The following is a 27,799-nucleotide window of genomic DNA, read 5'->3' as shown; positions in this document are numbered from 1 at the left end:
GAGGATATGAAGGCAGTCTGGCTGTGAAGCAGCAACTAGAAGTCATCACCTTTCAGGAGACCATGTGAAATGCAGGGGAGGACTCAACCCCCTCTCCTAGTAAATGCCTGTCTGAAAAAGCCATGTAAAGCCCTGCCAGTCTGAGTAAATCAAACCCAGCAGACTGCATTTGTGAGACTTTACTGGAGATAAAGGGGGAGATTTATAAAGTGCCTGTGTAATTCAGCAACACAAGTGCTACCAAAAATTCTTCCCTAAGGGTTCTTGTAAATCCAAAACCTCTAAAAAACAGATTTTGTGACTTTTTTCCTATTGATTTAAACGGAATCTGTGTTATCCCCAGAGCATTTTAAACTTCTTATCTGTGTGTTTTTCCAGTTTTGTTTGTATATGTCAAACAAAGCAAAAACCTTAACATTATCCCTATATATTATGAAGCAGATTTATTCTGACAGTTTAAGTTTGCTTAAATTTAAAATAAAGTTCAGGGCTTTAAAAACCTAGCTGAGGTATTATCATCGTGTGATAGAATGCCACTTTGCCCACACAATTATCTGTTTTCCATCTCTATATTTAAAAAAATAAAAATCTGGAAGCTTGAAAAATATAGCAGTACTTCTATTGAAATATTTAAAGAGCCCCATTATAAAAATTCAGCTCTAAAAAAAAAGTTGACAGTGAGGACAACTAGCACAATGTGCTCAGTTACACTGGTGCACATCAGTAATTTGGAGAGGGAGGGATTTTTTAAAGGTCATCTAGAGCAACCTCTTGCTCCACGCAGGAGCCAACACTTGCTCAGGTCAGTGGTGCATTTTTCTTGCTGAATTTTAAAATCCTGGAATAACTTTTGATTTATTCCAAATTTACCTTGGTATAGAACTTGTCTACATAGCAAAACTAGGGAAATGTATCCAAATTAAAACTAGACACTAGTGTAAAATGAATTTGTTGAATCATATTTACCTTTTTGTAGGCATGGTTATTTATGACTAAAACAGCAATAATTTGATTTTTGTTTCCAAAGTAAATTAAGGTAAGCTCAATTAAATCCAGCCTAACTCTGTATAAGATTGTCCTTTCAGAGATTTAATGCAGTTCAGTGAGTTGGTTTTGAGATATTTTGGAATGGCTTGACTGAGTGCCTCCAAGTTACATGAAGGACATTACACATGCTTAAAAATTTACTTGAATCCCTTTGTGACAATCAAGGATCATTTTTTGGTCTTATGGATACACTTTGGTGTTTTTTTTGTTTTTGTTTGGGGTTTTTTGCTGGTTTTTTGGTGGTGGTTTTTTTTGGTTTGGTTTTTTTTGTACTTGCCATACAAAACTGGAATAGCTGGTTTTAAATTAGAATTTTATCTGAAAGAAAATCCCCAATTAAACACTCAGAAGAATATTGTAGGCTTACTCGCAGTAATGTCCAGGGGAGACAGGAGGAACAGAGCCACTCTATTCCATGGGATTAGCCAGTTAACTAGGGACTGGGACTTAATTTCATTATATAATTATAATTTCCCTTTATTTAGTGTGATGAGTTAGCTGTAGGTTGGCTTTTTTAATGCCACCTTAACTGGCTCTGGAAAAAAGAGCAGGATGAAATAAGAATGAATGTGACGTGCTCAGCTAAAAGGTCAAATTCTGGTCTCAGCAAAGCCATCGGCTTCTGAGGTTCCCACCTGGGGGCAACCTTCCCACAAGGGGCTCTGGCCATAGTCTGGCTCGTGGACTCCCCAAACAGAAGTCAGACAAAGTACGGCTGGAGAAATTACTTTAACCTTTTAATAAGTGTTCAGTGCTAAGCAGATATGAACGATTCCAAGACAAAATGTCATAGCAGAACAACTGAGAACAGTGGGGAAGTCAGTGAAGGAAATCAAGGCCAATTTACACTCAAAGAGACAAACACTGCTATTTCTTCCTCTCTCCCTTCCCCAAGTAAGCATGCTATGCAATAATGTGGATAGCAGATTGGTCTCAAAACAGGAAAGGACTTCCCAACTTACTGGCACTCAAATGATTGCAGTAATTGCTTTCCAAATTTCTAATTTGTATTTTTACTACACCTACAGTTGAGAAAATCAGATTTTTAAAATCCATTTTCAGAAGTCCTCTGGAGTTTACTTACAGGCACATTAACCAAATTGTTTTTGTTTATACAGATTTTATAGATTTAATGTCCTTGTCTGAGAATGAAAATGCCCAGAAATGGCAATAAGGGTGAGCAAAGGGCAGAGCTGGTGCAGTAAGAGCCCCCGAGAGCACGCTGCTCTGCTGGGTGTCTGGCGCTTGCTGTGCTCCAGTCCAAAAGGAGCCCGCTTGCGTGCCAGGGAGGATGTTTTCCAGCACAGAGGGAGCTCCATGGGGAAAAGGCTGATCAAAGTAGTGATTAAAGGGGGATCTTGCAGGGTCAAACTGAGCTCCTTTGTTCTGATTTTTTTTAAAAACATTTGCACTCAATAAAGCTAGCTCTTCTCTCGAGGACACATTGGCAATTAAACTCTTGCTTGGCTAGCTAGACTGTCTCAGATTTGGTTTAGAATTACGGAGGAAGTGGTACATTTAGATTCTGGTAGCCTGCATTCTCTCCATGTCATTCATTTCTGCTCAAGCTGTTGAAGTTTTATATTAAGCTGTATTTCCAGAAATATATTTGCAAAAAGGCTGGATATACAGTTAAGCTAGTGAAAGGATGCTTTTCCTCAGCCACTCAGCACACTCATTATAAACATGTTAAAAAAATTATTATGTCCTTCAGTCAAAACTGCACTAATAAAAAAAGCTAATTACACCATAAATGCAGCAATCCCCATCGCGTTTGAGGGTGTGGCACCCACAAGGAAATTGAATCCAAGAAATCTTTACCTGAAGGGAAAATATTTTTTATGACTACACAACTTTAAGAATAAAATAGGTCTGGTAATCTGTGCATAGTGAAGGAATAAGTTGTGATTTTCATAGGAAATATGAGTTTTTAAGTGCAGTCTTCATCATTTCATTAAGACTACATCACCCTAAGGATGAGGGGAAAGAGCACAAAACCCATACAGCAACTTTGCACCATAAGAAGCGATTTTTGTTTTCCAAAACCTTTGTTTCCCAAATCAGAACCTTAAAATTGCTCAACTGTAGTAACATCTTTTGAAACTAATCACCTAAACAGAGCCCAGCTCAGAGTACAGTCAGACCTTACTTTAGCTGCCCCACTCCACCTAACTGACGCCTCTGTGTTGAGGGATGTGGGATACAGGAGCCAGAAACTCACACAAAAAACCAGATTCTTTCCCAGATTTTCCAAATGTGGGCCTTTCCTGTAGGAGTTGACAAGCATTGCTTATTCACTCTGAAGTCCTGGTACAGGGCACATTACCAAACTAAGTCCCTACAAGTAGACATACAAAAATTCCACTATTTTCTAAGTTTTAGCAACAAGTTTTGCCAACTTTAACCAAGCAACGTTGTTTGTTTTTTTTTTTCCCCCCACTTTTCTTCCTTCTTGTTTTTTTTGGCAGACTTATACAAACTGCATCTTTGACAGCATGAAATGTGGAAAGGCCCCATTACCCCACCCTGTTATGAACCATTAAAGAAAAAAGATTATTTTCCCCCTGTAGTTTTACAAAAAAGTATTTGCACTAGATGGAAAGAGAATTTTTTTAAGCTACAAGTTTCAAAAAACCTAACTAAGATTTTGTTCTCAAAATGCTTGACAAGATGAAAATGGTGCTGCTCCAAAAGTCTGCAAAACAGTTTAACCTAATAATACCAGTTCCCCAAATGTATTGATGCAAGAGTAGAATTATTCTTAATGATATAACCATTCCCATGTATATGCAATGTTGTTTGCTCAAAGTCTCCTATCTCCAGCTTGCAGTCTTTACTCACTCATGGCTCCACAAGGTTGCTCCCACAAGTAAGCCATCTCTCAAGGATTATTGATTGCCCACAACTGAAAGCTATGGGAAGGCCAAGCAACTTCAGTCACAGCACTATTAAACCAAATTAAAATCTGACCTTTTACATTAGAACTTGCATCTCCCAAGCATGTCTCTTGCTCCATCACGCAGGAAGAAGCAGGGCCAGAAGGCACAAGCAAGAGGTATAGACACCAGGCCAGAAAGGAGACACCTGACAGCAGAGGGAAGGTGGCCACATCCCTTTTTCAGCCTTTAAATAGCAAAGGATGATCAGGAGCTGACTGGTCAGGAGCAGGGTGAGTTGGCCACACAGGATTGGTCAGGAGCAGGGTGAGTTGGCCACACAAGATTGGTCAGGAGCAGGGTGAGCTGGCTACACAGGATTGGCCAGGAGAAGGGCGAGTTGGCCACTTGGGATTGGTCAGGTTGCAAGCTGTTCTCCAGACCTCCGCCATCTCACACTAACATGTGGGGAGGATATATAGCCCATCTCATGCTTTTTCTGGAGGTAGCAGCTGTAAAGTTGCCACTTTGTGTTTAATGACTATGGGCTTGTTCCTACCTCAAAGAAATCTGTAGCAAAATTCAGCAAAACAACTGCCTCTTGTTGCATAGGATCAGGACAAGCTCGGATAAACAGCGTCCTTAGTTAATAGGTGTTGCTGTTCTTTGCACAGAGGGACATGGAAATACATAAGAACCAAAGGAGAAGTCGGCTGTAGTATTAACGCTGCCAACAAAGCCTGAATCCCAAGTGACTGGAGCTCCTGAAATTGGTCTGTAATAAGCTCTACTATAATGTCCTCCTTTGTATACTCCTGCTCTATCTGAAACGCCTTATATCAGGCTGAGGGACCTTTTAGTAGAATAAAGCTCTATCCAATGCAAGTTTGGTGGTGTATCCATAATGAAATAACAACATAGTGTCTAGAGAAAGTAGCCTTCTTCCAGCATGACTGCACAGAGTGATGAAGTTAAATTAAATTAAATAAATAAAAGTTAATTTTTCTCCCTGCTTGTGGAACCTAGGTGCTGAAAAACCATGGTCTATGGAGTAGCCAGTCCACCCATCCTACCACCAGATTAACATCATCAGAGGATCAGCGATTAAATGCCGTATCTTGCACCCAAGTAATGTGTTCTGAAGAGGAAACAATTAATTATTGCCAGGTAATATTGTCACAGGCTGATTAGGTGACACAGTGACTAATGCATTTCTTCAACCAGCTCGTAGTTGCAATGAAGACATAGCAAGATTCCCTTTCACTGAAAGCAAATATTAAAACAACATTCATTATCTTTTCATGAAAGGGAAAAAAAACAGTGACCTTGGCATAATTTCTGTCTCTCCTTCTCCCTCTTTCAAAACAAAACCAAACCAAGGCAACACCTCCCTCCCAAGCCCATCAAAAGACAAAGCTCCAGCAGAAAGAAGCATAGTCTTTTAAATCATTGAAGATGTTTTAAGATGGGCCTTTCCTACAGGGATTTCAGAAGTTGCATTGCAGTCGCAGCAAGCAAATGAAGCGAAGCGTGGGCCACTGAGTCAAAGAGGGAACGAGAGCAGGCATACTACAGCGAGTTATTTTAAACCATTATCGTAGATCTGTAGCTAAGCTCTCCAGCAGCCTGCTTCTAGCTAAAAGGCTTCCACTTGAGTGCTTCAGATCATGTAAGTTTGTTTAAGATGCATAATTCATGAAGGGTACATAACACCATCCTTGAATAACTTTTCACTCACCACCTGCTTGACAGGGAGAGAGCTGACAGAGTAGTGTGACTTCAGAAATCTGACATTAGCACGCTATGTGTCCCAGGAAGGGACAGGGATCACTCCATTGTCTTAACCCCTTCATTGGTATGAATCCCTGAGGAAGCCAATTGCACCAGCTAATTCCACGATTAAGACTATTTCCATCTGTTGTTATTACCATTAAAATAAGACAAAGACAAAGGATGTGAAGAGTTATAACTACTTACATTATAGTCCTTGAAAAGAATATGTAAAGAAAGTGTCTGTTTTTATAGGTTTAAAAAAAAAAATCTATTGTACACCAAAGGCCAAGTACAACTATCCGTACTCAAGCTGAGTAGTACCTTGCAACTCAAATAGTCCCACGGAAATCAATTTGGGATTATATAATGCAAGTAAGGAGAGCACCACCTGGTCTTTTGGTAGCAAAATAAGATGTGTAAGGAACAAATCTTCAACTAAAATTAATGTGATTTGCCTCATTGTGGCTAATGGAGCTGTGCCCATTTACATCAGCCTGGAGTCCACTGTACCAGCGTGCCTATTGTAGAGCACTTGGGTTTTAATTACCAATGGTAAATAGTACATCTTTAAACTTTATAGACCTTATATATTTGCCCTACTTTATTTTGTACATAAAAGCCCAACTGTGGCCTGATAGGCAATTTGGGAATGATTTATGGACTTTGTCTGCTGTTAGTAACAGTTTGGAAGTTGCTGTGTGACAGAAGGGAGGGATTTTTTTCTAATTTATTTAGGGAGGTAATGGTTGGAGTGGAACTGTCATACATTACTTTCCTTTATAAAATTGTGAATATTTTTTTAGCAGGGCTTTAGAAAAAGGGAAAAAAAATACAGGGCAAGACAAGATATAAAGAGAACAACAATGGACACAATAGACGGCATGAAGGATCTAGTGCATGGTAGAGAAAGAGCACTGCTTTCATAATTTGTGCTGTGGGCCAGCCATCCCAGCAGTGAGCCTTGTCCCGCTCGCACCTGAATCCCAAGGTATTCTCCCTAGAACTCCATTTATTTTGGCTCCTTTATCACCGAAATGTGCCTCCTGCTGTCAGGCTTGATGTGATATTTGGATTAAGCACGGACACCTCTCCATTCCATTTAAAAGGCAGAAACAGCAAACACATGCACACACAAACCAGGACAGGTTAATTTTCAAAAACAGAGTATATTGGAATCATCATCGCCCTGTACACACAGTCCCCAAAATAAACATTTCACACAAAGCAATATTTTGCCTCCGGTGTACAGCAGAGCAGTGAAGTGAAGCAGGACTTCCACCCAGGGCACTCTGAGCATGTACATTTTAAAAGAAGGAGGTTTTTCCTCCCAGGACTTCAGAGAGGTTTTGTAATTGGTGGCTTATATGACCCCACTCTGATTTCTGCCTTATACCAGGGTGCTGAGACTACCTAAAAAGTGATTTGTAAGTCAGACAGAAATAGTGAAATACATGGACCTGGTATATTGACGTGCAATTTATCCATCCTTCTGTTACTCTGAAAACTAGCATGGTTTTCTGCTTTTACAAGGGTCATTTGAGTCTTTTATCTGAGTCAAATCCTGTTCTTACTTCCTGCAGGGCGTACAAGAGAAATGACACTGAACATTATTCTCTTACCAAAGGAGGGAGATTATCCCTGAGACATGGGTGCTTTCTGGGGACAGCCAAAAAAGTGACAGTGGGAACTAACTGTCCGTTCCTCACGCCGATTGTTCCCTGTTTACTGAGACACTGTTCGAAGAGAAAGAAGTTGAGCAAGCCTATTGATGTAATTATTTTGATCTCTCCCTGTGTAAATCTGAGCAGAAAGGCTGGTGAGGCAGTAGGTGCACACAGGATGCTTTGGCTCAGGCTTCCTTCCTCAGTGTCCCCAAGACTGACCTGGAAAGGGGCACAGCTTTCGTTGGCAGGTGGTGTGGGGTACAGCCACAGTTGTGGGTTATGGAAACATTCCCAGGAGGAATAAGAACTTATTCTGGGTAGCTGCCATAAGCAATATAAGTAAACCTGGGATTTTAAAGATTAGGGGCTGCTTTTGTGCAGCAGAGCTAAAAGCCAGGTTGTCTCTAAGCCATAGGCTAGAGAGCAAGCTGAAGAGGAGGGTGGGAACCACACTTATACTCTGCCAAATTTCTGGGATCTGTAGGGGACAGATCCACATTTCACCCAGCAACTGTCCTGCAAAGGGCCCACATCAACTTCAGTTGATTTGATTTATTATTACCTGCTTCAGTCCCTGTCCTTCTCCTGCCTGCCATTGGTGACCTGATTTAACTGCCTGCTGACGAAACTCTGCTCAAATCAAAAGGCTGCCTCTGTGAGACTAAACCTTCTCCCAAATAGGCGTTGAAGTATATATTGAAATAGTCTTTAAAAGTTTACAGAGTATTATGAGATCAGTACAGATCTGACCATTACTTATTAATTGTTCAATTCAAGGAATAACTATTTGATAGAAAATGGGGTGGAGACCTGGGAAAGAATGACTTTAATGAGATCATAGTGACTGATATTTGGAAATATATTATTAAGTTTCTGCAGTGCGGCACTGAGGTTTCCTAGTGTCCTCAGAAAAAGGAATAGCACCCTATGCTCTTGCGTCTCTTGCAGGGTAGAGACATTAAGAGATCAGCTCAAATGCACCCACCCTCTGCTAAAAACAAAGTGGGCTTCAGAAATGGCTTAGCAAGGTTATGCTCTGTATTGCCGAGGGGTGGAAAAGCCTGGACCTTTGCCTCTGAAGCTACCTTTTCCTGCAGCAATCTTTTTCCTCCTGCCTTTTCTTCCAGCTTTTCTATCCAACTCCTCAGTCCATGTGACTCCACATTGATGTTTAAACAGGCTTTTCCTAAATCATCCCCCTGTCTTAAAATGAAAAGAAAGTAAGCATGCATTGGCTTCCCAGAAATAAACACCCAAGACAGGAGGCAGGAGAACTGCATCTCACCCATTTCATTCCTTTAGAGATGCAACATGTTCACAGCAAACTAAACAAGGTTGTGCAGTGCCATCCCACAATTGCATACTCAAACAGGAGGATATGGGGAAGTGTGTACAGAACAAAATAATTTCTGGTACCAAATCTTATACTAGCACGCATACATGCAAAAAGCCATTTGTAGCCAAGATACGCAAAGAATTACATGTTCAACCATCCAGCCAAAATCTGTAGACAAGGCAATACAAAACAATGAAACCGTTGATGTGCACTTGTCTCTGGCATGAGGATGTGAAAAGAATTACATCTGTCCTCTCCAACAGGCAATTATTCCTGATTCCTAATGGATAAAACCAGAAAGCACAACAAAGGAGGGCTTTAAGGGAGGGTTTTAAGGGAGGGCTGATGGGAGGAGGGCTTTAAGCATCTCCTTTCTAATTGCCATTCAACCCTCTAGCAAAAGGATGGGTTAAAGGCCACAGTGTTGGAATTGGAAGGTAATACACAGTTCGTTCCGAGTATAGATTTCCTTTGTGACCATGAGAAAAGCTTGGACAGAGCTCATAGAAAATTGTCATACCAGTGTCGTACCAGAAACTATATAGAGAGATTAAATCTTCTCTATTTCCTGGGGTACATTAGCCAGTGAGTAAGAAAAGCCCATGTGCAACCCCTATTTATACAGGGGCGTTGTACAGAAGAGAGCACTCATCCTTACATGAGAGGTGCATAAGGCTCCTGACCCATGTGGTAATATCATTCAATTGACACTTCAGCAGCTAAATAACCATCCTACTGACGCACGTCACTCTGTGAATACAGTCAAATTTCCACCGTTGAATGCAGAAGAAGGAATAAATACAAGTAAATGAGAAAAAAGTTCCTGCATGCTTAGATGCACAAAGCCTGCTTTTTGGCTCTGCTCCTTACACAAGTTGTGTTTGCAGATGTGCCCAGCCTGTGACCTCCTCTGTGGCAGGGGGATGTGACAAATTGCTGTGTCGCTCAGCTACGGGGGAAGGGAATGAAGCCCACATCCGGCAGTGCTATGAGAGGCGAGACGAGACGAGACAAGCCTCCCCATCCTCAGCAGGGCTCCATTTGCAAAAAGAGGCCAACAACGTGGCAGGCACATATTCTGCACAGAGCACCAGAGGTGCAGTAAACCTTGACATACAGCATATATCCACATAGCCGTAAAGAGGTTAAGGCTCTCTTGGTAGGAACCAGTAGGCAAGAGCCTCAGGAATGACTATTTTTCTTTCTTGACTGCCCCATAAGAGAACATAGGGAACAATTCCTCCTGCCTCAGTTAATGGTCTCTCCCGCAAGAGTTTCGTTACCTGATTGAGGACATTATTGTTTGTATAGGGATGCTGTAAGATTGACCACCATTTTATAAGGAAGGAAGAGATGACACCCAGTCTCGCCGCATCAGCATCACGAGTGACAATGAAGCAATTAAATAGCTAACTGGATCCAAATTGTATGTAATTTTTGTATTTGTTATGCTGTATTTTGAGCTTTCATTCTTTGTTTGGTTCTTTGCAGAGGTTGCTAAAGATTTATGATTTACAAAAGCATCAGGCTGCACTGTGTTTCCTCGGGTCCAGTTAAGGAAATCCAATAACACGGGAGTTTTGTGTTGTGAACATATATATATTTCTTCCCGTGTAATGTTAGGCCTGTCAAAATGAAACTGATAGGTTGGAAACGAGTCTACTGAGGAGCCAAAAAGGAAAATAATTTTACCAGAACTGGTGAAACCCATCAGATAAGTATCAGAGAGCAGGATACTTAATACAGTGTGCTGTGCTATTTGAGGAAGAAGAGAAGCAGTGGCATCTAAGTGGCCAAAGAGTTCAAGATACCTGGGTTTTAGGTCTGCTTCTATTGACAATCATCTGTTGTATGACCTTGGGGAAGCACACTTTTTCTCTCCACACTTGTTTCTCTCACAATTTGTTTTGCCTTATCCATTTAAATTGGAAGCTCTTAGGATGGGGTTTGGCTCCTAATGTGTGTTCAAACAGAAGCTGAAATGGAGAGACCTTCATCTCTGTTGTGGGGCTCAAGGTGCTACAGTAATACAAACAATAATAAAAAAGAATGAGTGATGCAGTATAATTGCGTGAATAATAGGGTACCTTTTAAGACCGTTCTTCCTGCCAGATCATCTTTGTGCTAATAAGTTCTGTTTACTCAGGGAATATTCAATAAATAATAAATAAAACCTCAGGCTGAGACTTCCCCAAGCACAGCAGGTAATTTAGATGTATTGTCCATTAAAATTAATGCGAAGGGTGCATCTAAATCCCTTAGCGCTCACAGAAAATTCTTAGCTTGAATATTTAATTTCCAAACTAGGTAACCAGCACGGTGGTCTCCGTATCCAACAGACAGTGGGATAGAAATTAAGAGGAGTAAGAGTTCTTACTCACCTGAGAAGCTTTACTGGTCGTTTTGCTCCCCCCGAAATCCTGTGTGAAGACTCTGGGAACTGATCGCTACGTGCCTACAGGGGATAGGGCTGGGCGACTTTTGCTTCCTCTAGATTCTGAAAATGAACAGATGGGGCAAAGAAAGGAAGATTAAAAAGGAGAAATAGCACCTTCCTTGCATGCAGCATGCCATCTACCTCTTCTACCTCCACTGCTCCAACCTGAAATTGTGCTCCTGAGAGCACGCAGTGCTGCTCTTGCTTTTGGCAAGGGTCTGTGGGGACCCATGGTGGATCCAGCAAACGGGAAGTTTAAAGCAACTCAGAGCCACCTACTCTCTATTTCTCATCTCCAAATTTCGTAAACCTAGTGCAAGGGGGGAAAAAACAGCACCAGACTTACTGTAAATGACACATCACTATGTAGGACAGGACTGATGTGCTTCAAAAGGTGCTCACTGCAGCTTTGGTAGATCACTCTGTCTCTGTCAGCATGACAGATAACAGCCTCCAGACAGCTATGAACACATTAAAAATATACTTCCATCTCCGAGCAATCACACATCGGTGCAGCGCTGTCTCACTGTGGAGAAGCAAAGAAGGCCGTACCTCTGGGAGAGCTGCACAAACATCTGTTGTCTGCTTCAGCTCTATTTTTCACTATTGTTTCTTCCTGACAATTTTGCCACCCTTGATAAAAACCCGAGAGAGAGGTAAAAATGAAATGAGTTCTTTCTGACGCGTGCATACATATTTAAGCATTTCTGTCACTATATGTTAGAGTTGCAGGCACTGTAATGATGCCGCTTAGTTCCTTGCTTCTTGCATGGCATCAGGTAGTAATATTAGGCTATAAGGTTTCAGAAGCTGAACAAATCTCCTCTTTCTTCCCATTTCATATTGGCCATTAAACTTATATTATCATCAGAATCACAACGAAACAGAGCAGTTTCTATAATTCTGTGAGGAAATGAGGCTGACAACATCAGAACAAAATATACATCATTAACAGAGCCCTGCTCATAACACTCTTAAACACACAGCTCTGTGAATATTCATACTCTATTTTTGAGGGACACTAAGCTTAAATTTGGAAATTTCGGTTGCATCATTGGTTCTTGGGTCTTCTGGGATCAGAGCACCAAGTAAAAATAACAACTCTCAGTGTTGTTCAGGGTATCTTTCAGTAAACAAGGCTGAGGCGAGTTTCTCTACAAAAAAGAGATGGTAGACTCGTGTTTGAATGACTTGTACCTCACTTTTTAAAGTGGATTGTGAATATTATGATGCTGGATTCATCATTAGACGACAGACCAGATGGTGAAGGCTCAGAGTATAGTCTCATCCCTATGCAGAGGGATTTCTACAATTGCATATTAACTGTTATTGGAAGTTTCCATACACATGTAAATCCCTCTGTACTGGAATGGGAATATCCTTTAATGCAAAGCATTATGTCCATTACAAGAAGTAGCATGAATAGCTAATAGTCATTGCAATTAAACTGAAAATCGATTTGGCCTGCTGGCACCTTGAACATAAAGCAGGAATTTTATAAATGATATCTTTTATTTAAACAGCGACATCTTTCATGTCAGTGACACCTTCATAGATACAAATAGCAGGAAAGTCCAGTTACATGTATGTCAATGAGGCCCAGATAAAATTTTAATGTTCAGGATGTACTGAGAAGGCATTGGTCTGCTTAAATGTAGTTCATATGTATACTAACATCTCATCTCGAGTATGTGTATGCTTACATTTACTATAGTAGATTTAAAAAAAAAAAAAAAAAAGATGTCTGTAAAACTTAAGAAACATCACTGCAGTCCCAGATGAAAAAGCCCCAAGCACTTGCCTTTAGTAAAAACCCACTGAAACAGATTTCCAGCCTAATGCCAAAAATGCGTCGCCAAAAATGTGTCACCAAAAGTGCTCAGTGTTAGTAGCCCTTCTGAGAGGTAAGGCCAGTTATGTCCATTAGCATGGTCTTAAAATAGCTGAATAGTCTGAAACCCATGCTGGCCTCTTGGACCCATAACATCATTCCCTGAAAGCAACCATGTATCTCTCCTGGGGCTACCTGGGTATCTCAAACATGATCCTGCATGGGGTGAAACACTTTGACCATCCTTACTTCATCATTTTAATTAAGAAGAGAGTCTGCTATTTCCATACTGCACTGAGTTCTTGAGAAGAGAAATTCAGTAGCATGTACAAGATGTTACTACAGCCATGGTGGCTGTACTGATAGGAAAAATATGCTTGACACCAATCTCTGGTTACTGCACGGATACGCAGTTCACTCAGCCATTTGGTCCACAAATGGATCTGCAAATTGACCATGCTTCCTTTTGCTGTTGTCTATGGCTTCACAGACTGCTGTCTGAAAACTGTTGTGTGACCCACACTACACCCTCAAGCAATGGTTCTCAGTCTCAGAGAAGTCAGTGTATTCTGCTGAGAATATTAACAAATTGGTACTCTGGAGAGAAAATATTTAACCATCTGTTCAGAGCAGAGTGTTTCATAGTCTTTGTGCATCTAGAACTACTCCAATAAAATTGCATATTTTCCTCATTACCTCATTCTAAACTCTTTGTTGCAAATAGCATTTAGTTACCATTCACTGTACTGCAGAATTTTGCTACGTTGGGATGAATTAAACTATCCTGGAGAATCCACCCAAAATTGGGTATTAAAACTATGCCCAAAGTGAACTCTGAAAGTACAAACCATAGCAATTATCTAGAATGCTTTATCCATGATTTGTCTTGGGAGCAGAACTGGCAAATATATTTTGCACGTGAACTTAGTGTTAGCTGATTGGTGCTACTTATCCTCAACCTCCCCTTAGCAGTATCCCTGGATGGAGCTCAGCAAATGTCCCTGCCAAGTGTATCAAGCCCATTGAGCCTGTTTTGCTTGGAGCTCCCCTTCCATCCTGCCTGACTACAGAATTTCATGAATCTGAAACAAGTAGAAATTATATGAACAATGATTCGTTCTCCATTATTCACTCCTCAGAAGACAAAGACCTGGCCTCTTCTTTCAAGAAAGAATTTGCCTCAAAGTGAATTTATGACACTGAAAATGGAAAAGTTGTTTTTGTGGAAAAAGCCTGCAAGCAATTCAGTTTCTCCTAGTAGCATTATAATTACATGTTTTTGGGGGAGGGACAGTGCAGCTCCCCCATCCCCCCCAAGAAAAAGCTTAATCCTTTCAAAAAGCTGTTACTTACAAAATAAATAAATGTATTGAAATGCCATTAGTTTTGTCGTGAAAAAAAATTGTCAGGCACAAGTTTAATATTAAATCTACTAGTAACTCACAGATAACAAGGGTCCTATCAATAAGTGAACCTTCCTGTTGATTTCCACGTAGTTGCATGAACTTAATCAAATTTTCCAGTCTTCTGATGAATCAAGGTTCTTACTGTTCTTCCTTTGTCTTTCATCTCCTCTGCTGTTGGAGAGAGGACACATAGACCCGTGGATGAATGGACACATCCTCAAAGAGGCCAGACATTTCAGTATGTCATGCACATGCAAAAAGTTATTTCTGTCCTTTGCTGCAGAAAGACTCAGCTGAAGTCTGGCTTTTTTGTTTGTTTGTTTTAAATAAGTCTACAAATTCAATATCACTTGCTGTTGTCTTGTGAGTGTGTCTGTAAATGTGTATAAAATGAAGTACAAACTTCTGTTTCAGTCTAAAAGAGGAAAGGGGTGCAAATGGAGGGTCGTTGTAAAGCTGTGCAGAATATGGGGAAGTCAGCCAAACTGCCCTTTCAGAAATGGCAGTCTTCCCAGCCTTAAAGTCTTTTGTGGAAAATAAAATATTCTATTACATTCTTTTCCAATTTCAGCTATCTCCCTTGTTGGGCTCCAGGGTGGTATATTTCCAAAAGTTCAGAAATATTTTGCTGCTCACCATCTGCCTCAATAGCTGGACATATTGGACATCAACACCAGGACCAAACATCTGTGGCCCAAGGACACCAAGCAGCCACCACTGTCATACCACTGGGAATGCCCATGCTCCAAATCTCTGCAACCTCACTGACCAAAATATGGGCACACAAAAATAAACTCCCCTTCCCTTCTTGGTTAACATCAATACAAAATTGTCTTGCCAAATTAGGATGAGCTTGGTTTTAAATGTAAAAGTTTTACTGCACCCTGAATTTGTGGAAACATGCAGTGTTGATTTCTCCTTTCCTCTCTGCAGAGTGTGCTGGATGTTTTCCTTTGTGGTGTGTGTACAAATCTTTGCACAGTCTCTTTTATGAATCACTATGCAGTTAGTCTCCATATGCATGGCATTTGTACAGCCCTTACTTATAGTTCAGGCTCCTCCTCATGGAATTACTTTCATTATTAAAGAGGAAAAATATTTCAGCATGAGGCTGCACTAGAAGCAGCCAACCAGCTTTGCACTTGACTTAAACAGGCTGGTCCTAATTACCTCAAGCAGAGGCCTGAAGTACTACAAACCTACTGCACCAGGCAGGAAATGCATTACACTCCACAGCAAAAGCTGTTGGGAGGGCCAGGCAATGTAACCTCAGAACTTTCCCCTAGAAATACACATTCACATTTAAAAAAAAAAAAAAAAAAAAAGAAAAAGTAAGACAACCTATTTTGACACTCTCTTTCTTTCTCTTCCTTTCCCAGCCACTTTCCTTCTCTTTCTCTCAGATGCACACACACACCTGTGAAAGAAATACAGCTGGTGGTGTTAGTATCTGATGCTTTTCATCCTGTTTTCCAATGTAAATATTTATTTTCAGTTTGTGTGCTGGATATTGAAGAATACAATCAGTATTTTCAAATTTCATTGTTTGGGGGAATGGAGCTCTTTCAAATGAGGACTAGACACTTATGATGTTGGAGTCCTCCTTTAGAGCATACCAAACTGCCATGACTGAGAAGACAGTAATGCAAAGGATAATTATTCAAACTATCTACTTTGCAGATCTCATCATGATAATCGAGAGGTTAATTTAGGAACAGACTCGATGAGACCAATATTTCCAACAGCAAATACTAAACCAAAAAAAAACCCCAAACCAACAAATTAAAACCATGATTCTTAAGAATTATGGAGCTGAACTGAAAGCCATGAAATTTAAAAAATACGTCAAAATTTCTGTTTCCTCAGCTTGCATGTTTTATTGTGAGATGTGGTAGAAAAAACCTAACAGCTAGACAGGCTAGGCTCCAGGCTGCTTTACCCAAACAACATGATTTTACCAATTATCCTGAAAATGTTCTGGCCTAAACCCACTATGCTTCATTGCAACTTCCTGCTCTTCTAAAAGCAGACGAACAAATTCTCTGAATCTGGAGTAAAGCAGATGAAACATCTGAACTCTAGGTGTTGCTGTCACACAATTTCCTTGCTATGAATTCCCTAAATTCCAAACTATTTGCTCAAACCTCTCTTTGTTGGCTTTCTACGTGGTAAACCATACCTCTGCACATAGATACTGCTTATTTCCACTGGCAGGTGATAAATGCCAGAAATGAACTATTCACATACATATACAGTGGCAAAACAGGAAAACCGTGCTCTACTGTGACCGCTGTAGAAAGAGATGCCTGTACTTCAGCTTGAACTAGAGCAACATCCCTAACTTTGGTGCAGCCAGGAAGGAGGGGAAAAGAAAAATCAAAGTTATGTCACCCATATGAACTGAAATTTCTCATTGCTTGTTTGCAGTCTCTCTCCAGAATGCATAGCAACAAAAAACACCCATGGGATAGTTGTATACATGTTAATTGGCCATGTCACCCTGGAAAGGATCTTCTCTTCCCTTGTTAGACTGAAATCTGTTGGGGAAGGAGCTCAAAGGATGCACATAAATGTATCTCTCTTCATTTCAGTGGCATTACATTGGTTTACATTACTGGAGGAGCTGGCCCTATAGGCTTGCCTGCACACTGCTCGGAACAGAAGAAACATGATGGATTCATGCCTGTGTACAATAGCAATACAGAAAATCTGTATAAAATTACAGCTGTTGCTAGAGGATACTAACCATGAGATTTGAGTAACTGATGCAGGGAGAGCGTGCGGGAAGAGCTGGTATTTTCAGGTCAACTAGAAGCTATTGTGTTTGGAAGCGAGAGGAAAAAACTGTTCACATTGCTTTTATGAAACATGTAATTTTCCATCTCCCTTGCCATGCCTTAAGAGCTTAATTGGACACAGTTAATGTAGACACAAGCCCAGCTCCTGTCTCAAGCTTATATTTCCAAAGGTCACAGATTTCACGCTGATCCTCTGCATTATGCTATCATTTCCATGAGAACCTGAGGAGGGGAACATTAATTGCCTGTGACTGTAATTGGCTTCATGATGGTTGTCAGGCCAGTGGCTGGGAACACACACCCCAGAACAGCTGTCAAACATGTAACCTGGCAGAAGGTCACCAAGTGTCAGGAGCGTGCTCTGAACAGGACTGACATTTTCTATGCCCACAGAGGCTCTACGATCGAGACAGGTCTCTTGACATAATGATACTCCAAAGTGACTAATTTGAAATAGTTTCAGCTGATGCAAAGCAAAGATGCAAAGCATGCACAGTCTGTTGGCAGCAAAGTTAATCTTAAATCGCAAAAGGGAAATGTGCTCTCTTAGACCTATGGGTTAGTTTGAAAAAGCCAAAACCAAAGCCAAAAACCACCAGACAATCACCAGGTACACATGTTCTAATTGGCATTTATATCAGACCTGGTTTCTCTTCTGCTGAGTCAAAACTAGTCCCTCTTTTGAAGCCACGTAGAGCAACTCATGTCAATCAAAATATCATCAGACAGAAGTTGTGTTCTTTGTGTTATTACCAGAAATATCAGTTCTGCTCTCTAAGACCACTGAAAAACAACTATCCTTGACGTAATATGCACCAGAGCAGAGGGCTTTGAGTGTGGTTTTTAGATCTATATCTGCAAGTTATACAAAGTAGCTCTGTGCTCTGCAAGCAATTGCCTTTTCTTCCTGCTGGACCCGTCTCCAGCTTCCCTTCACCCTGATGGGATTCCTGCCTTGGAGTACCATGATGTGTACTCCTTTCAAAACTATTGTAGTAGTAACCGGTGGCTATCAGTGTTATTTCTATTTTAATAGAAAATTCTGGGCTCCACTGAGCTATGTGCAGAGAAAAGCCAGAGTGAGGAGCAGTCCATGTCTCAGGGAGATGACAGTCTAAATAGATGAACAGGGGAGGAAAGGGAAAGAAAAGCTTTATTGATGGCGAGCAGAGACATGGGTCATGAAAGGAATTGGCCAAGGTCAAAAGGAGAAGTCTGTGCTGGAGCTGGAGAAATGATCCCAAGGCTCCACAAACCAAATCCAGTGCCTTCACATAGAACTCGCTTTTTCACGTATAAATACCTTTTGCGAATTTCAGCCAAGAGAAGGATAATTCAACATGGGGTACCTAGTGAAGGTGTTTTTCCCATTTTCTGCCAAAGAATGAGATGGAACAGGGGCCAATGGGAAAGATATGACTGTGGCTGCAGTCTTCTGGGTATTTGCTCAACTAGAAGAAACATGCTGATGTTTTACCTCCTCTCTAATGGACTTTTTAGGCACTGTTCTCTTCTTGTGTTATTACAGGATTTTCCCTTGTTTTCAAGCAGCTGTTTATCACACTAATGAAGAAGGTGAATTGAAAATGGAACAGTTAATAAAAAGCCTTATTTCCTGAAGGTCAGCATACAGGAAACTGGTAAAAAGTCTATTAACAAAATGACTATATATAATGACCAAAAGGACTTAGAAGGTGACATATTTCTCTGTGGTCATGGATTTAAACAGTTTGCTGCATATTTCTGCTGCAAAATGTAAGACAATAATCAAATGCAAATCCTCTCAAAAACACAATTATAGATCTCAAGTATCAAGCATGCAGGTACTCACATGTATAATTTCAGATTAGAATTATAGTTTCTTCTAATTATAGAACACAAAGTACATTCAACAGCTATACTTATTTAGAAGTAAAAATTAACTTACTCCTTCACACACCTACATATTTACACAACGGCAGGAGAAAAAGTAAATACACTAAACACACACCATGCATATGTGAACACACGTGCACCCTTGAAGACAGCTGCTTCTAGCAATGCAACTCTAGAACATGAGAAGGGCCGTAGTATTGGTATATGCTTTTCTCCCGAGTCCCACAAACTGGGTCGTACAAGAAAAAGCCAGCCCAAGAGTCCCATATGTTTATTACAGTGGCACAAAGACTTTTCCCTATGTGTGCACAGCACTGTTTGGAGCAGACCATGCCAATCAGTGCCACAGCTGTTCAGGAAAGTAACATATAAGACTGAGCTTGCTTTTCACCTCAGTAAAATTGATCTTAATTATAGCAACTCGTTCACAACATTAATGTGAAATAGACTGTAAGGCTGAATGTAAATTACAAATTCAACTCAATTTATACCTGCAGCAGCTCTTTTCCACATGCTTAGGAAAAGTGCTGTAAAAGCATCACCAAAATACCTCTGAAGCCTGTTCTCTCTGCCATAAGAGCAGGAAGATCCTATGCTAACAAGCAAATATACTCTTGGGCAGAGCTAAGGAACTTTATAACGCACTGAGTGAAGCCAACAGGAAGACTCCCCAGACTGCAGATGAGGCCATGCATATATTGCTTTGCCATTTGGACCTGACTCCAAACTGCGTGAGCTGGAAAACAGAGAAAAAGAACAGCAGAGCCATCGCAATGACCTCTCTGTGAACCTGAATTGGGTAGCGCTTTGCTCCCTCCCACACTTTAATTCATATTTCTGTGCTGACTGTAATGCTGTGTACTGGCCCAGCAAGAATTAAATTAAATATTTATATTTTTGTGATGAGATACTTTGTTACCGCATAAAACTTGCACATATGGAACTCTATTAATTTATGCTAATTCCTTATTTCTCTAGAAGAGCCTTTCTCCTCATTAGCATTTGATCATTTAATACAACTTTACAGCACACACTAAATTGAAGCCCATAATCTTTTGTAATTGAAGCTTTGTGTGCATTCATTGTCATTTTTCAAAAAAAAAATGAGGGGGAAGGGAGACGTGTATGGTAGTATTGCCTTTGCGTGGCACGCACAGCTCCGAGAGAGGATTAGCTCTGCAGGGAGCTGTTTGCAATGCCAGCTGCAGGGAGCAGGCTACATTCGGAAGGCTGGACCTGCCCTTGTTTGCGTTGAGGAAGCATTTTCTGTTGCCCTCAATGAGAGAAGAACCAGTCCTCTGGCATGCTGCCAGTGCCTGCCAGCTGTATTTGAGGATGGTGGTAGGAAAAGGAACTAGAGGTGGAAATTTCAGCCCACAGAGCAGACCTGCAGCAAAGAGAAATTGTCCAGTTCACCCTACCCAAGAGAGCCTCCCTCTTACCTTTGTCTCCTGCTATGGCCCAGTGCAGTCCTCTGTTGTCCTTGCTGAACCTTGCCATTATGTTCCTGACATTATGTTGAGATCTGGTATTATTGGGGAGGATATTAGCATTTCTTCTCTTGCCAAAGCATTCTCTTTCCTTGTCCAGTGGACCAAATTCACTTTCACTTACCCACAAGTCTAATGAAATGAAGTAAATAGCTCTGGCTAATGCAGAATCTGTCCCCCTTGCTGGGATCGATCTCTGTTCTGGTACCAGATTCCCAGGTTCATCCGTGGGACTCTTGCTCCAGTGCTCATCTCTGGCCATAAGCTGTAAATCAGAAGTAAACCAAAAGATTTCCCATTTCAGGAAAGGCAGACAACAGAGTGTTTTTTTTCTTTCAATACCTGGCCTCAAACAGAAATCGGCGGGGAACAGTGGGATGCAATGCTGAGTTTCACATTGCTCTATCTTCCCTTTCTCCCATCTTGTCATTAGCAACTGGGGGTCTTTAGCACATTGAAGAGAGACAACTGGCCAGCTTCTGGATTCTTCTAGCAGCACTACATAAGAAAGTATTTTAAATTTCGAACAACACTATAAAAATGTATGATTTATTGAAGTAAGTGTCAAATTTGTGTCACGGCACAGAGGAACAGTTTAGTGCCTCTTGAAATACTGTTGGGTTTTTTCTTGCAGCAGTGTTCACTTTGTTCTTGATTTAAGGAAACTAGGAGACACCTATCATTGCAACAATTTACTGAGTATTTTGGGGTTTTCAGTGCTTCTGTGTATTTTACATATAGTTAAATGAGGCTCAGCTTCATCTTCCTGAATTCTCTATATTGTCTTTCATGAAGAAAAGGACTTGCACGTGCTTGTGTCCAGCTACCATTGAACTTGAGTTGATAGGAGTGGAAGAACTAATGCTTAAATAGAGACCAGTAACATGTTTCAAAATACAGACTGCCTGATTTTACTAACATGAGTAGTCTCATTCAGGTTAGGACTTTCTGATACACCTGTGTCAAAATTACCTTGAGTTTTAATGTAGGAGTTGTTGAGTGAGTGCAGACTGCAGTCTGGTTTTAGACATTCCTGACATTTACAGCAGCAAGGTTTGCAGAAAGGCACTCAGACTCCACCAGCACAGCTGAGTGATAGTTCAAAGCTAGGGCAGGGCTGAAAGAGCAGAACTCATCCAGCTGTGGAAGATTAATAATTGTAATGTACAGAGGCCCTACTACATCTTTGGGGAGGAGTTTGTGAGCACTACATTAAATGTATCCTTAGAATTGCATAGAGGGAAGCACTGGACTGAATGCTATCATCAGTTCTCAGGGACACATTGACAAAGACATAAACAATGAAAAAGCTAAAAATATCCATTGCCCCAGTTACAGAAAAAACCTGCAGCCAGCAGAGCACTTAAAACTCATTTAAGTCTCATTGAGTTCGGTGAGAGTTAAAAACATGTCCACTGGCTGTTCTGGAATCAAGGTGTAAAAGACAACCTTGCTATATTTGTGCTCGCATGTTGTGGACATAAAGCAATGACTTCAACACCAAGTACTGTAGCCTGAGTAAACACACATCATATCAGCAATTTACAACCAAAAAAAAAAAGACTTTACCTTTTTAAGTTTAAAAAAACCACTTCCTATTTAAATGCCATCTGCCTGCACTGATGCTTATTTAAATTGTCAGTTGATCAATGAAATCTATTTGAGCTAGTAGTACATCACAGCAAATTGGTGTAATCACCTTCATCTTCACTTAAATTTAACTGGACTCACCTCTCAATTCTGCCCCTGACAAGATGTAAGTCAGAAGTGAAAAACAAGAAGTATATTTTACCAAATGGAGTTATGTTGCTGAAGCTCCTCCTTTTGGGGCAGCACATCTTCATGTTCCAAAAAGCTGACTTCTAGTACATTTTTCCTAGGGCAAGGAGAGGAGGAGATTGGATTACTCACCTAGAAATTAACAGCACATCCTTGTCTAAATCCTTTATCAAACAGTTCTTCATATTTCCTTTACACCTGGCTCAAGCCAGGAACCAACTGTACCAATGTGTCAGCAAAATACGCTCAGGTCTCTATAGAGGTGACGGTCAGCTAATGAAGGCAGTGTGTTTCAAATCAGTGCTCTCAGCCACTTACACTATCTTTTCAAACACTGACCATAAAATTACATGGTAAGTGCCTTTTAAAGACAGTTACCACATGGTTATTGCTGCTTTCCAAATTAGATTGTCATCACGAGTGTTAAGAAGTGAAAGATACAGGTAGGGAACCCGTTAATTCCTTAGCTCTGGCAGGTTGGAGCTCCCAATGCTTATTCATTTTGCATTAGCAAGAAACATCAGAACATCTCAGCTCCCCACACCACGAGGTAAATTATTCCTGAAGCACTGTACTTGGTAGCTTCAGGTTTAATTACCTTGTAATCTGCAGGTCGTGTTATTACTTTGTGGTTACATGATTTTTTTTTCATACCTATTTATATAGCCTATAAAAGAAAGTGACATTGGAATGGATTTTTCTAAATTGGTCCCATGCATACAGTTCTTTCAGTGTCTGAAAAAATGAGCTTCTGCTTTCAGTGAGCATCTGCTGGCTAAATCTGTATGCTGTCTTAAGAATGAAACACCTACTAATGTCTTAGCAAGAGACGATGATTTTTGTATAAACCCAAAACAGGTACTGCAGTTGATTACTTTATATTAAATTCATGGGACCAGGGCATGTATTTAAGAAAGAATTCATATTGTTGCCATTGTGAATTTCAGTATTAAGTATTGATATCTGCTCCCAGTTCAGTTTGAGTAGTGTTCCCTGATGAGATAATCCAGAACAGGCTCGTCTCAAAGATACATTCAGATCATGAGTTTGATTTCTTTTATCATATCTTTTGTGATGTTTCCTTATATTCAGCATATTCAGCTGTAAATAACAAAAAGCACAGACTGTTTGGTGGCTGAGTGCAAAAGTCCAAGCATAGACAGATGGTCAAGTTCTGCATGCTTTTTTGTTCAAGAATAGTCCTCTCATCAAAACTTCTCCAGAAAGAAGAGTCCTGTACTTGGAATTTGTGCCAAACACAGTGTGTGAGTGTATTCAGAGTGGAGAAGTGTATCCCTCACTACTGCACAGAGCCACATCTCCATCACTGTGGAGAGATGCTGAGTTACAGCTAAAGATCTGTCCCTCTGACTGAGGTGGAACATTTGAAGTATAAAGATGTCTTTTTTTGAAAAAAGTATAGGAAGTTACTGTAACTGTTGCTGATGGCCAGTTCTGTATTGCATTTAACCGCATAAATATTTTACAGGTTTTCTTAACGTACAACCCACAAAGATATTAACCCTTGCAACAAAGAATGCATTGAATTCGTCTTTGCTGCATGGTACTTGATTAATGTTAAATCAGCTCTTTTTTTTTTTAATTGTGGAGGATCTCAGTGTGTTATTAAACAGTGTATAATTTCTTACTACATAAGGGAAGAAGTACACATATTTTGCTTACAGGCGACATGTTTCAAATTTTCTTTATCTTGGAAGCATTACTATGTTTTCCAATTAAATGTTACAAATTTGTGCAAGAATTTTGTTTTAATATTTGACAATTTTTCTGGTTAAGGGAGGAAGGAATATTTTCTCTGTAATGAGAAAATTTTCATCCAGAAATAAAAATAATTTCAAGCAGTTAAGTAGTGAAGTTAAGTATCTAGATCATATAATGCCTGGTTTAGTCATTGAAAGATCTGGTTACTGTGCTGGAGGAAGCTCTATAGGAGGCACGTGAGCTCTTAATTGGGAATAGGGCAATGCATTGCACTTATTGGTATAGATACTTCTTTATCCGACAGATTTAAGTTCCTAACAGATTTTACCTCCTTAATTGTCAGTTTCCTTTGTCTCCTTTTGGATTACAAGACTCATCTCCAATATGATCTGCTCAGTAATAGTTTGAACACCAAGTAATTCACCGGATCTGTTGAGGATGAAGCATGGATTGATGTGATGTGATTCACCTTAAATCTATGAATAGAATCCCTCCTCCCCCTACTTCCCCACTTCTTTGTGAGTCAGGAATAAACCCCAGATGCCCTTTGCAATGTGAAAAAGGGATGTACAGCAGAATTTCTGAAGGCACCAAGCCTTGGGATTTCACCGGGTAAATCAGATGCTTGCAAGCAGTTCTGCTTATGTAGGGGAATGCGTGGCTGTGCTTTTTTCCTGAGAAGCTACAATTAAGAGTGGTAATTTCCACACCTGAGTGAATACATATGTAGTAACTACAGCAAAATATGCACAGGTGGAATCAACAATCAGGACTTTCTGTGTAGGAAGAAGACAAACATTTTTTCTCTCCTCAGCTGAAGGGTTCTCAGTGCTTTTTACAAAACCAAGGGAAGCCTTCCCACTGCATGCAAAACATGCCAAGGTTTCATCTCTCATATGAAGACATAATAGAGTAATAGGAAAATCTTCTTGATATGGCCTGATGCAGACTTATTTCAGATGCCTGCTAATTGACAAAGCAAGCCTCAAGAGCCATCTAGAGGTTGTTTGGCAAGAATCATTTTTATTATTTTAAGAATATGGCTTACACATGCCAGAAACAAAACCTTAGTTCCTCCAGGTTTTGTTCTTATGTGCAGCATGGTAAATCAGGAAGATCTCTAGTTATATCACTGGAACTTCAGCAGTGTAGAGATGGTGTCCGAAAAATCATTCCCTTCATCACAAATACAGCTGTTTTACTAATGGGAAGCTGCATTCATATGATGCAAGAAAATATTACAAAAAGTGCTATGTGAGGCAGAAAGCATTTGGCATGAGGACTGTGCTCTTGTGAGCCCCAGACACACTCCATTATAACAACTCAACAAGGAGATAAGCAGATTTAGCCAAAACTGGCACACAGCTGGGACTTACTTAATTATGAAGTTATTACAGTCCTGATGGTATTGTCTGATCTGTTCTGGCTTCCCCTTAAGTCTGTGTTGAATCAAACCAAAATCAATAGTGCTTTGAACATGGGCCATGCAGGAGCATGGTAGAGAGTTCTCTTTGGACGGAACTGTGGGAGACTTACTTTCAAGGTACTTGTATGGCTGCTTAGAAATAAAGGAGAGAAGAGAGGGAAGAGGGGTTTGCAGACACAGTGACAGGAACAGTTCTTCAGTTCTAGCAGATGTTTCAATTTGCAGCTCCAGTCTTTGGTGGGCTGCGTTTTTATTCAGATTTCAAGACATCTCCAGACACAAGGGTTTTTTAATGCTACCAGTGGAGCTAATTTTCTCTCTCTCAGGTTCACATCTCTGTTTGTCAGAAAAAAACAAGTATGATCTTTCACTAAATCAGATTGAAACCTCCTCCTGATGCCCTCTATCCTCCAGACAGAAGTCCAATGAAGTCCTTCTGGTATAAGCTGCTTTGATGTTAATACATCCTCTGTTTATCTCAACAAAGAACTTGGACTTGAAGGTCTAAATATACTTTACCAAGTCAAAACTTGGCACTGACTTGATAAAATCCTTCTGAGTAGGAAGCACGCATGTGTACAGAAAGTAACACAGCAGGAATATTATGTATTCACTTTAGGTTAAAGCATATACTTCGGTTTTAGAGGAATCTGTTTGATATTTCCTGTGCAATTAATCTGCTGCAGGAGGTACTTGAATACCAGACTGGAACAGCTGAAACACAGAGCGGGTGGACTGCTGATGTAGCACCAGTAAAACTGAGCCCACAAAGTTCTCCAGAGATATACAGGAGTCTCTGCTCCAGGGAAAGGAGATTCCTGCAACTTGGGCTTATTTGGATTTTCCACTGAGGCTGAGTTTCTTGAGGAACCAAAATGCAGCAAACGGCAACACAGGTTTAATTTCAGGTTATTAAAACTTCCTAAAACATTTCTAAAGCGATAACCCAAACAGCTGCCTAATGGATTCCCAGGGCTGCTCTCTTCAGGCCAGCACATGCACCTGTGAGATCTCGGTACAAACACCACCTCGAAAGCCACGTCCCAAGCGCAGCTCCGACTTTTGCATTATGCATGATCCTCATCACTCTCACCAGATGTGGGTGGAGAGGGGAACTAACACAGATGCTGCCAGGGTAATGGCAGGGGCTTTTTGAATCCTAAGAGGGGGAAAGAGAGGTTTTATCAATACATGTTATGAATGAGCTGAATTGAAATGTTTCCATAAGGGATTTCTGGCTTCAAGATGCATAAACTGGTTAGATCAAAATGCTGAAGGTAGAAAGAGACAACAAAGATAAAGACTTTAGGGGCGCTACTGTTTAGTATCTGCCAGCTATTCCAGCCACGTCTCCGAGCGTCAGTGAAAACATACAAACAACAGAAAGGTGGAAACTTAAAATTATGGCTAAAGGGTTTCTCCAACAGAGATGTATTTTTCTCTACATCTGAATTCAGAACACTGGACACAAAAAATAAGATTTAGGAGTTCTAACCTTCGGACAAACAATTGCACAGTAAGAAAATGTGCTCTTGTAAAAGATGCCAAACCACAAGTTCAGTGTAATGCAACAGCATTAACAAAAGGGAATAAGCAAAATATGAGAAAAACAGAAAGTATAAATAGAACACAGAAAAAAAAATATATACGCATGTATACACACACACATATGCAATATGAATATGAGGACAGCATCTGCTGTTAACTCGGTTATGCTGCACAGTAGACATTGCAATATGTAATTTTTCAAATGGGTGAGATCAAAATAACATAAATGATTCTAATAATGTATCTCTGATACACTATGGCCAGGGCTGGCCCGTGGAGAAAGGCAGGGCTTTCACTAGGAATGTAGTCTGGGTTGGGCTTCTGTAGGCTAGTGTAATATAAACATGATTAGGTGAATGAGTTATAAATCTTTTTGACTTCTGCATATTGATTCAGTGAGTAAAACTGTATAAACTTCAAGTCAGTACTAACAACAGCTCAGAAGAGCAGACCATCCAGTTAATCAGTGATCCTGCTTAAAATTGTTCAATGGGCTTTTGTAAAATGCGATTTTAAACTGTTTTTGCGTAACATGATGTAATAAACAGTGGTGATCCTCCAACAGAAACAGCACAAGCAATGCCTCAGACAGGCCTAGCGTTTAGCGCCTCTAAATGAAGTTGCAAATTCAAACTGAACATAAAAATGTAATAAACATCAGAAATCAGGTATATTTGTCTAACACTTATAACTGTTTCAGAAAATCAGTTATTTCCACCTTTGCTTATTTAAATGGATTTAATAGATATATTCCTCACTGAAGAGAAGAAAATACTTTCTGAAACCCGAAG

The 27,799-nt window shown here is 40.3% G+C and overlaps 1 long non-coding RNA gene across 1 annotated transcript in view; it reads right to left on the bottom strand.

Moving 5' to 3' along the window:
• Positions 1-14,541, bottom strand: part of LOC142086112 (uncharacterized) — a 56,373-nt gene extending 41,832 nt beyond the window's left edge. Inside the window, exons 1-2 of the long non-coding RNA XR_012674970.1 lie at positions 14,409-14,541; positions 11,078-11,193 (exon numbers count right to left, since the gene is read on the bottom strand). This is a non-coding gene — a long non-coding RNA (uncharacterized LOC142086112). The remainder of the gene's footprint in view (positions 1-11,077; positions 11,194-14,408) is intronic.
• Positions 14,542-27,799: the final 13,258 nt, after the last annotated feature.

Source organism: Calonectris borealis, chromosome 10 (genome assembly GCF_964195595.1).
Source record: "Calonectris borealis chromosome 10, bCalBor7.hap1.2, whole genome shotgun sequence".
In the NCBI taxonomy this organism is placed as follows: Eukaryota; Metazoa; Chordata; class Aves; order Procellariiformes; family Procellariidae; genus Calonectris; species Calonectris borealis.
This window is presented reverse-complemented; position numbering and strand designations above follow the sequence as displayed.